Source organism: Malus domestica, chromosome 13 (assembly GCF_042453785.1).
Source record: "Malus domestica chromosome 13, GDT2T_hap1".
NCBI lineage: Eukaryota > Viridiplantae > Streptophyta > Magnoliopsida > Rosales > Rosaceae > Malus > Malus domestica.
Genome location: NC_091673.1, coordinates 43,896,959 through 43,907,808, shown reverse-complemented (window position 1 = coordinate 43,907,808; position 10,850 = coordinate 43,896,959). Strand labels below are relative to the sequence as shown.

The 10,850-nt window shown below is 38.3% G+C and overlaps 1 long non-coding RNA gene across 1 annotated transcript; it reads left to right on the top strand.

Annotated features, from left to right (window-relative positions):
* The first annotated feature begins 690 nt into the window (after positions 1-690).
* On the top strand, positions 691-3,973 carry LOC139190593 (uncharacterized). The gene is made up of 2 exons (XR_011574913.1): positions 691-795; positions 2,827-3,973. It is a non-coding gene; the product is annotated as an uncharacterized lncRNA (long non-coding RNA).
* The last annotated feature ends 6,877 nt before the right edge of the window (positions 3,974-10,850 follow it).

The following is a 10,850-nucleotide window of genomic DNA, read 5'->3' as shown; positions in this document are numbered from 1 at the left end:
TTTATTGCTAGCTAAATGGATGAAGAACATGCATGTGCAAGTATAAACACCACATGGGCAGCAAGAAGGAAAGAAAACAGCAACACACACACCACATGGGCAGCAAGGAATCAGAAATTAAAGCATGGAAGAGTGGGAAGTGATGATGACAACACAAACACACACACACGGCAATGGAATGGAGTTGGCAGATTTCTACAACTTTGATCAGCTGACTTTGGGAGCAAATTGCGAACAGCTCAGAATGAATTAGAGAATGAGCCTTATATTCTTGGAAAGCTACAGATGTCTATTTTCTAGAACATTTCGCGGATTGTTAATATCATTTTTCTAGAAGAAGTTATAGGCATTTGAGTAAGGGAAGGTCTAGCTGACGACAACTTGCAGATTGGAATTGAAAGCAAACAAAAGAAAAGAAATAAAACAAGGGGAGTGAATGGACAGCAGAAAAGAAAGGAAATTGGACCACTATGAAGTGGATTTCTTGTTGGTCTCCCACTTATAGCTTTGGGTGGCTTTGGCATGATTATTTCTAGGTGGAAAGAGCACAAAGACAGCACACACACACAAGGCAAAAAGCTGGCAGCATCTTCCTTCATTGCCGTGGGTTTTTTTTTCCCTTGTCCATTACCTTGCAATTGCTTGACATTTCCAACCTCTATATAAGCACCATTCAGCCTTCAAGGATGAGACACAGCCATTCATACACATTTCCATTAGTTCCAAGGCTTGCAAAGAAGGAGGAGTGCTTGGAGTTGTGCTAGCCATTCCATTGGAGTTGTTGGAGCATTCTAGGTGTCTTCTACTTTGTTTCTCTATGTTTAATATCAATTGTTTTTGTTTAATTGCAAGTATGAGGAACTAAACCCTTACTTAGCTAGGGTGAAGTTCGAAGCCATGAACATGTTTGAGATATGAATTGATTTCTTCCAATTGTGATTTAATAAGTTGTGAATGCAATTCAATTAACTACTTTCTTCAAAACTAATTCTTGTATGTTGATTAAGGATGCATACTTAGTTTTCATGCATGAATTTGATGCTAGGATATAAATGAGTTTCACCTAATCGTTACAAGTTTATATTCATTGGTAGTGAAGGTTGCTAGTCACAATCGCGTTAATTGAATTCTTGGCAAACGTATCATGCATTCATAGTTACGAATGCCTCGTTAACACTTATGATTTTCATAGAACGTAATGATCTTTAATTGTATCTCTATTATGCATTCATGTAGAGGACTTTTGGAGAATAATTTGGATTGTCGTATGCATTCATCCAATTCAATAAATCAAGGAAAATCTGAGAATTAATTAGTGCATCACGGTTAATCTGGGGTGTTGAGTTTCATAATCTATTGAAAAGCAATTGGAAATCAATTCATGTACAAGTGTGTCATGTGTGAAGAATGGATCTCTAGCTAATCCATCAACCATCTATTTAGTTTTACTTTTTGTTGTTATCTCAATCTCATCCAAACCAATACCTCCCATTTACTTTCTTGTATCGAAGTGTGTTTAAGTTTGTTTAGTTTGTGCCTTAAAGTGTTTTGAACTCTTTGAGTCTAGTTTAGTGTTTTAAAACCTACTTTTGTGTTTTTAAGTTTCTTCTTATATTCTTGAGTCTTATATTTGTTGATTAGCATCCCTAGTTAATCCCCGGTCTAGAACGATCCCTACTTGCATCATTACTACAATTGTCATCAATAGGGTTTAATTTGTGTGTCAAGTAATTCTCACATCAGTACACTGAGCAACGATCAAAAGAGAGTTCGAACATACATGTCATGTAAGAACTCGAAAGTTGCAATATGCAAAGTAGTCCTTTGACCTGAGGCATCATAAATGTCTAATGGTTAGGTCCTTGATCTTTGATCATGTCAACGACATTCCATCGGAGTGTCCACGGCATTGTTGGGGTCAAGCTATCTAGTCATGTAGGCATATGAATGCACAACAAGGGATCTCTAACCTTCCAAGGTGGAAGGAGAATACTCTAAGATATGATTATAAAGTCTTTGGCCAAAGCATATGAATATGACTTAGGAAGTTTGTTCCAAATCATATTCAACGGAATCATATAGATAAGTATCACATTGGATAGTAGACAACAAACTATCACTTAAACAATGTGATTAAGAGTATTGTATTAGAGAAGGACCGTATTGCATTGTAGTTGTAACTGGATAGGTTCTCCAACCACTTCTACTTAGCTTGGGTAACCATGACATACTGCTAGGTGTCACTCATGGTTTGTGGAAGCCCTAATGATTAGCAAACACTAATCATTAAGGGAGAATTGAAATGTGGTTTCAATTCACAATCGATCGTTAAGAGTAACAATCGCCCACTACCTCGCTAATTAGAACCTAATGGATCGTACACCGAGTAAGGATGTATGTGAAGAAATTAAATGAAATGGATAAGCAATTAAATGGTTTAATTGAAGAATGGTCAAGGTTAATTAATTAGTTAATTAATTATACGAAATGTTCGTATTGGGCTTATATGTTGGTTTTGGGTTACGGGGCCCAAAAGCGTTTTGGTCCACAAGGCCCATTATGTTTAAGTTGTATGACAACTAAAACAAAATGGGCAAATAGCCCAATAACATTAATATGGATGGCCATTAGGGTGGATGATGCAAACTTGGATTAATTACAAGTTTGCGACTCACTTGTAATGAAGTATAAAAGCAACTTTGTAGCTTTATTTTCTGATAGGAGCATATTTATGCGACTTAGTTAGCTTGTTCTTGTGCATTTATGTCATGTTTCCTTAGTTATTTTAATGTTTAAAGTCATTTTCATGTGTTTTCATATTTTAAGGACAAAGTAGGCAAGAAGATGCATTTTGGAGCATTTTGGAGCATTTTGGAGCTTGGAATGCATGTCACATATTTGGAACCAAGGTTTGGACGAAATTGAAGACTTAAAGAGGCTAAGAATGTGAAGAATTAGTGTACAAAGGATCATGAACTCAGCCACAAAAGGACACACATCCTTGCCATGCAATCCACATAGCATTCCCTTTGGATTCCCATGCATGCTTAATCATCCTTGTCCCCTAAAATATTTCTGATTTCATACCTCAATACACTCAATTATCACACTCAATTGCTGCATACCTCTTGTTCCCTTCACCCATCAGATTTCACAACCATTCCATGCATCAATTGATGCTCCATCATCCACATTTGGGATCCAATGCCTTGTGCAACACATGTTGCTGCACCTTTAACTAATTTCTGAAACATTTCACCTCCCCTTTTCATTTCCATGCAATGAACACAATCATTCATGCTCCCTAGCTGAAATACCACTCCATTTTACCATACTTTGCATCATTGCTCCATTTTCATCCTTGGACCATTGCACACCACAAATTCACCCTCCTTGCTGTGCATTTCCCCACTGCCTAATCTGATTCTCTAGGGTTTTTGGGGCCTATATATACATGTTTACAACCCTTGGCAAAGGGTTGAACCTCCCATATTCATCATTCATGCAGAAAATTCGTCCATACTCACCCTAGGCAGCAAAACACCCCAAAAACACCATTCTAGTGCCCAGAAAACATAACAGCCACTCCACCTTATTCCACCATCTTTGCCGAGTTCTCTACCACCCTCCAACCATCAAACACTCCTCCACACTCACCCTAAACCTTTCCATACCATTCCCCATCCATTCTACACCATAAAACTACCCAAAACCTGTCCATAACCCAATCTGCCGCAAGCAAGGGAAAGGAGGAATCTTGGATGCACTTGCTGCCAAGTTGGAGCATTCTAGGTGTTTTCTTTCTTTGGATTTTAATGTCTAATTCATGTAATCTTTGTTTTGCTTTAAGTATGATTGGCTAATTTCGTTTTTGGCTAAGGGTGCCATGATTATATATGCGAAATGAGTTGATTACTTCCAGTTATTGTTACATAAGTCGTGAATACAATTTGCGTAACCATTTGATTTAGAACTTATTCTTGTATGTTGATTGAGAGTGCACGCTTAATTTGCATGCTTGAATTTGATGCTAGGATATAAATTTGTTTCACCTAATCGTTATGAATTTATATTCGTAAGTAGTGAAGGTCGCTAGTCACGATCGTGTTAAGTAGATTCCTGGCAAGAGTATCATGCTTTTCATAGTTACGAATGCCTTGTCGATGCTTATGATTTCCAAAGAACGTAATGATTCTAACTTGTGTCTTTATCATGCTGTTCATATAAAGAACTTGTTAGGAATAATTTGTTTGCGATGCATATTCATCCAATTCAATGATCCTAGGGAAATCTGAAGGTTAATTTAAGCGGACCTAATTAACTTGGAGTGTTGAGGTTCATAACTTATTGAATTGATAACTGGAAATTGATTTACGTTGCATATATTTCATGTGTGGAGAAGAACCCCTTAGCCATTCCATCATCCATTGATTCTTCATAACTTTGTATTACAATCTGTTTCTCTTACAATCTGCCATTTAAGTTTATTTTCGTCCAAATCAAATCCCCAATTATTTTGAATTCCTAGATTAATTGGAAAGTGTGTTGGTTTATGTTTTTAGGTGTTTTAGGTCACTAGGAAACCAAAATTCGTCCAAGTTGAGTTAGAGTCCCAAAACTGCCCAGAAAGTGGTTTTTAGGCAGTTTTGAGTGTTTGGTTGCTGTTTTGATTCTTTTGGTTCGTTTTAGTATTTTAACGTGAGCTTTGCATTCTTTGAGTCTAATCTAGTGCTTTAAACTTTGTTTTTACATTTCTAAGTCAGTTTTCAAGTGTTTAGCAATCCCTCCTAATCCCCGGTCTAGAACGATCCCTATTTACATACTTTGCTACAATTGATAAAAAGAGGGTTTAATTTTGTGTGTTAACTTATTTTTCACATCAAATTTTGGCGCCGTTGCCGGGGATTAGCAACTTTGCTAATCTCTTGGATTGTTTTCTTTCAAATTATTGTATTTTGTTTAAGTTTCTGTTTAAGTTGCTGATTTGTTTTGTTTTCTTTGTTTTTAGGTACTAGTGCATGACTCGAAGTTCCCGACCTGTTCGTGAGCATATTTTGGAGTTTGACGATGACTTCGAGAGAACTTTGAGAAGAAGGAGGAAACAACAGCACAAAGAGGATCCCACGGCACAAGTGGGTGGAGAAGCGCAAGGTATAGCCATGGACAACCGTAAGCTCAAGGAGCTTGCCGCCTCGGGTTTGGATAATGCCGCACCATTGTGTATCCAATATCCCATGGCTGCCCAAGGTAAAACCGAAGAGTTCGAGTTAAAGTCAAGTTTGCTCCACCACATTCCAAAGTTCCATGGGCTGTCCATGGAGGATCCGAACAAACATTTGAAAGAATTTGAAGTGGTGTGCTCAAGTATGACTCCGGTTACCGTTGACGGAAGTATTTTAAAGATGAAGGCTTTTCCATTCTCTTTAATGGACAAAGCCAAGGATTGGTTATACGAGTTGGCTCCCGGTACAGTTACATCTTGGGAGAGTATGAAGAGGGCGTTTCTGGAGAAGTTTTTCCCAACTTCTCGCATCATTCTTCTTCATAAAAAAATAAGTGGAATTCAACAAGATGAAGGTGAGTCTTTTCCTACATATTATGAACGATTTAAATCACTTGTTGCTTCTTGTCCACAGCATCAGATGAAGGAGGAATTGCTTTTGCAATACTTCTACGAAGGGCTCCTACCACTAGAACGTCAAATGCTCGATACCTCGGCGGGTGGAGCATTGGTAGACAAAACGCCCATGGCTGCAAAAATGTTGATTGCTAATCGAGCATTGAAAGCTCAACAATACGAGGGTGTAGGCCAAAGAGGACCCCCACGGCAACAAGTGTATGAGGTAAGTTCCACTTCCAATATTCAATCTCAGTTAGCTAATCTTACTTCTCTTGTTTCATAGATGGCCGAGGGAATGAAGATTCAAGGACCCATGGTGTGTGGTGTATGTTCTATCCAAGGACATGCATCCAAAAAGTGTCCTCAACGCATTGAGAATGGTGGATGGGAGAGTGCTAATGCCATTGGGTTTCAAAGCCAAAATCAACCAAGACATGATCCATATTCCAACACGTATAATCCGGGGTGGAGAGACCATCCAAACTTCAAATGGAGAGAGCCACAACAAGCCCAACCACAAGGAGGCTTTAGGCAACAACCCCCGGGCTTCTACAACAAACCATACGCACCCCCTCAAGTCTAACCACAATCTGCCCCAAATACTTCAGGTAATGCTTTGGATAATGATACACTTGTTAAGTTACTAACCACTTTGACTAATGGGCAGGAAAATTAAAACAAAAGAGTGGACCAACTAGAGAAACAAATGGGGCAGATTGCCGAGGTTGTTGGGTAGATTAGAGACCAAGGAAGGCTTCCTAGTTCTACCATTCCAAACCCGAAGGGAGGCTTTGAAAGTGCAAAGGCCATACTCTTGAGAAGTGGAAAAGAGATTGGGGCAGGTTCTTCATCAAAAACAGGTCACAAAGAGGATGAAAAACTTCAATTTGAGGAGGAGGAAGCATGCCCACCCACGACAAAGGTGGACACACCTATGCCGCAAGCCCCCATGGCTCCAAATCTGTCCAATTCATCCAATAAAGGTAAGAATGTGTCAAATTCGGTTTCTACTAATGTTGTGCCTTCGAATGCTCCTTTTCCTAGCAGGTTTGTGCAAACAAAGAAGGAAGAAGCTGAAAAGGACATCCTTGAGACACTTAGGAAAGTTCAAGTCAACATACCCTTGTTGGATGCCATTAAGCAAGTCCCGAGATACGCTAAGTTTTTAAAGGAGCTATGCACCACTAGGAAGAGGATTTCAACCAAGGAGGTTGTGAAGGTAGGTGAAAATGTCTCCGCCATCTTGCAACGTAAACTACCCCCCAAATGCAAAGATCCGGGTAGCTTTACAATTCCGTGCATCATTGGTAACACTCGTTTCAAATCTGCCATGCTAGATTTAGGAGCCTCTATACATGTTATGCCATACTCCATTTATGTATCTATGAACTTAGGTGAGTTGAAACATGATGGTGTAATCATACAATTGGCCGATAGATCTAACGCTTATCCAAAGGGAGTGTTGGAAGACGTTTTGGTGCAGGTTGATCATTTAGTCTTCCAAGAAGATTTTTATGTGCTCGAAATGGATGAATCGGATCATGCTTCTTCATTGACCATCCTCCTTGGAAGGCCATTCATGAAGACGGCCCGAACAAAGATTGACGTGTATAGTGGAACGTTGTCCATGGAATTTGATGGGGAAGTTGTTAATTTTAATCTTTCTGATTCCATTAAGTACCCTAGTGAGGACCATTCATGTTTCTCTATTGATATAATGGACTCTTTGGCGCAGGGATATCTTGAAGATTTGAATGACGATGCGCTTGAAAAAGTCATTACACGAGGAATGGAACTCACAACCAAGGGGGCAGATTCTAGTGTAACCCACGGCATACATGGACTAGGCTATGTCGTGCCTCCTAGTGATGAAATTTTTGAGTTGGTTGCTGCCCTTGAGTCACTACCTAAGCATGGTGGTAAGTCTCCTAACTTTAATTCCATTCCAATCTCGACTAATAAGTTGCTTCCATCCATCGTTCAGGCACCCATACTTGATCTCAAACCCCTACCAAGCCATTTGAAGTACATCTTTTTGGGGGAAAACGAGACACTACCTGCCATCATCTCCTCATCCCTCATGGCACATGAGGAGGAGAAGCTAGTGCGTGTGTTGAAGGAATTCAAATATGCCCTAGGATGGACATTGGCCGATATTAAAGGTATAAGCCCTACGACTTGTATGCATCACATATTTCTTGAGGAGGGGGCCAAACCAACTAGAGAGGCTCAACGCCGTCTTAACCCTCCGATGATGGAAGTTGTGAAAAATGAGATAATCAAACTTCTAGATTGTGGGGTGATTTATCCCATCTCCGATAGTCGTTCGGTTTCACCTATCCAATGTGTACCCAAGAAATCTGGAGTGACGGTTGTGGAGAATGCGGAGAATGAGCTTGTGCCCACCCGAATTCAAACCGGTTGGCGAGTGTGCATTGATTATAGGAAGCTAAACTCAACCACAAGGAAAGATCACTTCCCATTGCCGTTCCTAGATCAAATGCTCAAAAGGTTAGCCGGTCATTCCTTTTATTGCTTTCTTGATGGATACTCCGGTTATAATCAAACTGTTATTGCCCCGGATGATCAAGAAAAGACCACTTTTACTTGTCCCTTTGGAACGTTTGCATATCGACGCATGCCATTCGGTTTGTGCAATGCTCCTGCCACGTTTCAAAGGTGTATGGTTAGCATCTTTTCTGATTATGTTGAGAGGATTATTGAGATATTCATGGATGATTTTAGTGTGTTTGGTAATTCCTTTGATAATTGCTTGGATAATCTCACTTTAATCTTGAAACGTTGTGTTGAAACAAACCTTGTGTTAAATTGGGAGAAATGCCATTTTATGGTTAAACAAGGTATTGTTTTGGGTCATATTATCTCTGAATGTGGAATTGAAGTTGATAAGTCTAAAATAGATCTTGTACGCTACTTACCCTCTCCCACTTCGGTGAGAGAGGTTCGTTCTTTCCTTGGTCATGCAGGATTCTATAGACGATGTTGGCCACACTCATTGCCTACCTTAACCTCATCAAATGTTTTAAATAATTTCCTCCTGAGTATAAGCATGCACTTTGCACTCCCCCATGATAGGGTGAAGGCGGTGTACAAGTCATAAATGATTGGAGTCTACCATGGTGGAAGGCCACGAAAGAGTGTTCAAAGCACTCTCACGCTTATCAAACTTAATAATGGTTTGGTTTGAGGGTTTTAGGTCTCATCACATATAAATATTCATTTTAATCTTTATTAAAACAATTTTGGTCCTATTACAACTATTGGTCCATTTGATTGTTTTAGTTGTATATAATACTCCCACTATGCTTCTAAAACGGTTTTTAAAGCAAGAGTATATGATACTACTAACATAACCTTTTGCATTCATTTGATGGACTATATAGTTGCCTTAGGGCCTTAGGATGACTATGAACCTTTGATTAGATTCAACACGAGCCTTGTGTTGAATCTCAGTCTAGGGATGGTGATTGATTTTAGTTACGCGTTTAATCACATTAAGGCGTGTTGTCTTAGGGGCGTTGGACCCAACTACTTCATTTTCATGCATATCAAATAAAGCAAGAAAGAAGTACTTCAAAGTAAAGGTGAGCTTATGCTCATTACAACATTTGAATAATTCAAATTACTTTAAAGTAAAGAAGAGCTTATGCTCTTTTACAACATTTGATCAAATCAAATTACAACCAAAATCTAATCTACACATTCCCATGGTTCAAACAAATTTGAAACGGCCTATCACATAGCTCAATTATCATAGGCTTAGGTTCATAATCACCCTTTAATTAATTAACACTTTAACTAATTAAATTGAATGCAACATTTTCATTTGGTTTTTGTATCCATAAAATTGATTTAAATGGAGCTAAATAAAATGAAAATCCAATTCTCATTTAAAGTGACAAAACAATTTTGTTCTCAACCTAATTTGGGCCAAAATGCAATTACCACAACTTTTGGGCCATATTGCAAAAACATAAACTTTTGGGGTCACTTTGTAAAAACACAAAAGTCCACTACTTCATGTAATTACAACTAGAACCCAAAATTTAAACAATGCAAAAACTTCATTAAAGGAGCAAAACAATTTGTCCTTTAGCGTTTTTGGACCTAAACGTAAAAACGTAAACTTTTGGGCCAAAGAGCAAATACACAAAAGTATCAAAACTTTATGTAATTGCATAAAAGCCCAAAAAGTACTCCCTTTGAGGGAGTGGCCTGTTATAGGAAGCAAAGGGAGTGATGTGTGTGTTGATTTGTAGTTTTAGACATAAAGCATGCAAGTGGTGCATGACATAAATGTCATGCAAGTGGTGTGTGTGAAAGGAAATTAATCCTTTCATACCCACCAATATTTCTTACATCTTTTAAATAAATATCTAATACATTTAAATATATGATAAATCATAAAACAAAAACTTTATGAAATAAATCAAAACTTTGAATCAAAACACCAAACATTTTGTTCTTGGCAAAAATGTCAAGAACAATGAAGAACACTCATGAAAAACTCAAAAATTTCCATGAACATTTTTCACCCAAAAAACATCCCAAAACCACTCAAACTTTAGGGAAATAACATATAACCAAACTACGGTACATAGGGGTTCCAAAAGTCACTTGAAAACACTTTTAACAAGTCAAACAAGAACCCAAAAATCCACCCTTTGGATTTGGCCGAATTTTCCCAAAAACATGGCACCAAATTTTAGCTCCAATATTCATGCTCATATGAACTACTTCTACAACATTTGAGATGGCAAATTTTCTAACAAAATTTACATTCAAAGAAACAAGAATAAAGCTTGTAACAGATTACAAATTTTAAATCAAAACTATGAACTACAAAACCCAAAAGGATTCACCAACTACTAGACCTAGGCTCTGATACCACTTGAAGGATGATTTTGTGAAAACATGTTCATTTGAGCAACATCTATAAGCATGCAATTAACAATTAAAGGCGGAATCATGCTAGCATGCACTCAAAAACAAAACATTACCCATGAAATTCAAAGCCTTGTAGATTAGTGAACCAAGACTCAACTCAAAACAAAGTGAGTTGAGAAATTTATACCTTTGTAGATTCCTCTTTGCATAAGCAAAGGCTAATCACCCAAGGAGAGAGCCTTCATTCCTTGCTTCTTAGATCCATGGATTTGGATGGAAGAAAAGATTCTCCAAGTTCCCAAAATTGAGAACCTCTAAGTCT